Genomic DNA, 4,776 nt, shown 5'->3' on the forward strand with positions numbered 1-4,776 from the left:
CACAAGTCCGAAAGCAGAAACCTCCTCCCCATTTTGTGGAATCTTGAAAGTTCTAGAACCTTGGAAGGGCAGAGTCTGCATTCTAGGGCCACTGTCACAAAACTGCAGACAACTCCTAGAATCTTAGAATAAGGGAATCTGGCTTAAAGGATCTCCCAGCATCTTCCGTCTGGAAGGAGCCAGGCAGGCTCTTCATTTGAGCTTTTCTCTCCCTAAGGAAGGAAGGGAGGAAGAAAAAGGAAGGGCCATGGAGTTTGGGCACCTAGGCTGGAGAACATCAGGGACAGCGGAGGGTGGGAGATGCTGTGGGTGCCCTGTGCCACATCCCATCTCCCTCTTCTTGGCCGTAGCTGTGGTGCACAGAGCCCATGCGCACTGACAGTGTCCTCCCTCAAGTGCCTGGCCAGCCTCTTAATTTGTCTACCTCAAGGCTTTTTTGGAGGCCCCCCCATCTCTTGCTCAGCCTACCCACAGGCATAGCGCAGAGATGTGAGGGAATGAATGCCCCCTGGGGCAAAGCTCAACCCCCGGGGGAATGGGGGTTGGTGGATAAGTGCCCCAGCCGTCCATCCTCTGGTTGAATGAGTTTACATGGTAAGCAAAGGGATCGCTGGATGGAACCTCAGTTGTCCATAGCAGCAACCGGCTACTTCCCTGCCTCCCTCGTTCCTGCTTCCCGGGATTACCTCCCAAATAAATGACTTGTACCTACGTCCTTGTCTGGGGCTCTGCTTTAGGGGAACCCAATCTAAGACAGGCTGGGTCACTCCCTAATATCTCTGAAATCCCCTTTCACTCCTTCTCCCATCTGAATCCCAAATGTCATCCGCCCTGCTATTTCCAGGTGACTTCTAAAGAAATGCCCCCGCTCCCCTCACCAGGCAGGCAGACTGGTAGATCTTGACCTTTTTCCAACCCACCCCTAGTTCTGAGAAATTCTAATGAAGGGCTTTGGTTGGGCACCTAGGGGTCCAGGTGCTTTGGAGGCAGCAAAGAAGGGAAGAGACTTCCCTGAATGAATCTATACCAATGAAATCATCCAGTGTGGCCTGTGTGCCTCCCTACCTTTTGTTCTTTGGCTGAAATGTTGCCTCCAATCCATTATGTTCCCTCCTCCCAGCCTCCCCAGCCCGCAAGTCACGGTAGCAGAAATGCTGAGCTGGACTGAAACTGTAAGGAAAGCCCTATGCGGGTACAGAACTGTACAGTTTGCAAAGAAATATACTGGCTCCGAAGTATTTATAAAGCCCTTTCCATTCACAAAGTAATTCATTAGCATTATTATTGATGTTGTTTCAGTCCAAACATTTGTTGGTCTCTGGGAGAAATTATTTCTCTTTAAACCCTCTCTTTTACCAAGCCAGAGTAAAGCCTGGCTAGAAAGGTCGCATCATCAGTATGTTTTCATTCACTCACTCATTCATTCACCTTTTGGGAGCGTCTCGGTGTCCAGGCCATGGGGGTACATGATGGAGCCCTTTGTACCAGGAGATGACAGCCGAATAGGGAAGCGTATTGCTCAGTGTCTATCCGGGAAATACTGGAATATTTACAAAATAAGAACTTTAAGAGATGGAAGACAGTGGAAGAACTGAGAAGCTGAGGACAGTGATGCGGCTCCAAGTCTAGTAACAGCAGGAGACTGCCCCCGCTCTGAGACCTAAGAGACAGAGGCAGAGGGGGTGTCGCCTGCCCAGGAAGACGGTCACTTGGGATATGGAACCAGGAAGGAGCTACGGCATGGATGAGATAAGCCACTTTCAGATTTGCCACCCAAGGCCGAGAGGGAGAAATACCAAGGTTTCTCCATTCCTCCCAGCCTCCAGTCTCCCAGTAAGGCCTCCCATGGGCCAACCCCAGCTGGAAACCAGTCATCCCAGAAGCCTGGAAAACACAGCCTGAAGGAATCAGCCCCCGGCAACACGGAGCACAATTAACCCTTCTGTGCTCCACCACAATCGGAAATGACAATAATATGAATAACAGCATCGCATGCTAACTGAGCATTTGTCATGTGTCCCATACGGGGCTCAACACTTTGCACTCGTTACACAGAAACCCTCTGAATCTCTGTACACCGAAGTCACTGAATCCTCCCAGCAGCCTCACAAGGTGGATATTCTTATCTGCACTCTGTAAATAAGGAACAGAGGCCCAAGAATCAGTCAACAAGTCAATTATTTGTCAGGCATGTCCTCTGTGCTGGGCCTTGCACAAGGATGACCAGGAGAGTCAGGGGACCTGCCTCCATGGAGCCGGCAGTCTAGTAGGAGAAACACCCTGAAAAACTAACCGGAAACCATTGTTGGAACAATTACATCCCGGGTGTAATAGGATGTGACCTAGTCTTGGGGGCTAGGAAAAGCATCCTAGCCGAGGTAATGGTTAAGCTGAGGGCGAAAGATGAGAGCAGACATTGTTTAGTGTCACAGACCTTCACCTCTACCAGGTCCTGGGGGCCAACCCCCAAGACCCACCCCCACCCCCAGGAAGACCCCACTTCTGGCTAGCCACCCATGGACACCCTCCAGGCTGGGACAATGCCCTGCGCGCTGCCCCCCCAACCCCGACCACTGGGCCTGGCAATACCTCCTAGACCACCACTGATGGGCACCTGGAATGCATTCAACAACACCCCCCTCCCCAACCCGGCACAAGCCAAGGCCTTTAGGAACAGACTGGCTTGCGCTCAGGCTTGTCCTCCAAGCCCTGCTGGCCGCCTGGAGCCTTGGCAGACAGTCAGGAGGAGGTGGCTGGGAGGGAAAGACAAAGAGAATTCGATTTCCATTTTGCTCCTGGTTCCCTGTTTCCAGTCCAGATGCCTCCAGATCTAATTCCGAATAAATAATTGTACTGAGTAACCCGGGTCCCTTGGTGATTAAGTAAACACGCCGAGGCGGTGGAAATTGAATTAGTGCGGTGTGCTCAGCCATTATTACCCGCCCCTTCTCATGAATATTAATGAGGGGTTATTAAGAAATGTAAATGCTGCCTCAGGGGGTGGGGAAATGGGGAGGGGGTCAGGGTGAGAGGACGCAGTGTTCAGAAGGCGGCGTGATTGAAGGCATTTAAAAAATTATGTCAGATCTTTCTCTTCCGCGCCGTGGCAATGTTTCTGGATGCTACATTTTGATGAAAACGAGGGTAAGGGAACAAATTTTAATTTGAGGATAAAATTAGCATTTTCCAAGCAGCCTTGGCGGCAGCAAGGACATATTTTGCCAGGAAATGGACATTTGGGGCGGGGCAGCGCAGGGTTGGGGGAGCCGCGGCTGATGGACGATTAGTTCTTTCGGTTCATCTCCAGGCAAGGGAGTAAACAAATTAATCTCTGCACAGGGAAATGCCTGGAAGATGGCGGAGGCCTGGAGGTGTCATCAAGGCCTAGGATCATCCTTACTGCTGGTTCAGAGAGGTTAGGCACTGTCTGAGGTCACACAGCAAAGTAAGGCACTCCACCTGGGTTCTGTAGGCAAGATGAGAGTGGGGAAAAGGGCTGCGTCTCCCACAGGCTTTAGGCAGTGAGGCAGCCCCTCCTTTCCGACCCTCTGGCTGTCTCATCTCTGTGGCTCCAGCTTCTTTCCCAATCTGTGCCGCCAGGTTCCTCTCCCCCACTTTCACTATGCCCTGTTTCTGCTCCACAACGTTCAGTGACTCCCTATTGCCCTTAGACTGCCGATCAAGCTCCTTCTGACATTTGAGTCCCTCCAGTATCTGACCACAATCCATTTTTCCCAATTTCAGCTCCCACTGCCCCTTGCAGCTGCAGTCAGATGCATCTATAACGGTGAGAAGCAGAGAAGAAAGGAAGGCAAGAGCACAGGAAAGAAGGGAAGAAGAGAGGAAGAAAGATGAACCTAATATTAAGTATCAGAATACTCGAGATTTACTAAAAAATGTTATACAATAATGATGATGATGACAGTGATGATTGTAGTCATTGCTGCTGTCTGTTGAGAGTGTCACTCTATGCCAGCCTCTGGCTGAACACCACTTCGTCCTCCTGTTGTCCCTGTGAGGGCACATTGTTATCGCCATTTCACAGAGGTGGAAACAGACATCACACACATCACAAATGAGAGAACCAGCCTACTAGCCATCAAAACCGGAATTTTCAACTACCGCACCTCCCAATGTCATGTGGAAGTCATTATCCCCATTCTACAGATGAAGACAAGGGGGCTCAATGAGGCTAAGTGATTTGTCCTACAAGTATGGAAAGAAAACAGAAGCAGAAGTAGGAGGAATCAAAATTCCCTAAGCCAGCTTTGGTCTAGCTCATAAACGCCGCTCCCGGAGAACCCAGGCAAATGTCCCACACATCCTGGTCCCTACTTCCTGCAGACACTTCAGGGGAAACTCACAGGCTCTCAGAGACCCAGCCAAACCATGCCCCCAAAAATGTCCACCAGGAGAAGCCTGCAGGTTGGTCTGGCTGGTTCCCATAGGTGTCTTCACCCAGGACCGTGAAACCCAGGCCTGAGAAACGCCGCCCAGATGTGGGGCCCGAGGACTCAGCCCCCTATGCTCAGGACAGGAAAGAGTGAATATGATCAAACTCATGCCTTTTAACAACATCTTCAGAACGCCTCGCTCCACGCACTTGCAGGAATAAAGGCTGGCAGGTGCAGCCGAGTTAATCAGAGTGGATAATAGAGGGAAAGACAGGAATCACTGGCCAAATTGCAGCAGAGAAAAATGGGGCAAAATCATGAAACGCAAGTCAAAAGTGTCCAATTAAAGTGTGATGATGTTTAAAGGGCAAGAACCACATTC

At 50.6% G+C, this 4,776-nt stretch overlaps 1 long non-coding RNA gene across 1 annotated transcript; it reads left to right on the forward strand.

Annotated features, from left to right (window-relative positions):
* Window positions 1-233: 233 nt before the first annotated feature.
* Window positions 234-3,848, forward strand: LOC116860030. Its single transcript, XR_004381253.1, has 3 exons — window positions 234-293; window positions 1,121-1,264; window positions 3,745-3,848. It is a non-coding gene; the product is annotated as an uncharacterized LOC116860030 (long non-coding RNA).
* Window positions 3,849-4,776: the final 928 nt, after the last annotated feature.

Source organism: Lontra canadensis, unplaced genomic scaffold (assembly GCF_010015895.1).
Source record: "Lontra canadensis isolate GAN:19392208 unplaced genomic scaffold, GSC_riverotter_1.0 scaffold169, whole genome shotgun sequence".
NCBI lineage: Eukaryota > Metazoa > Chordata > Mammalia > Carnivora > Mustelidae > Lontra > Lontra canadensis.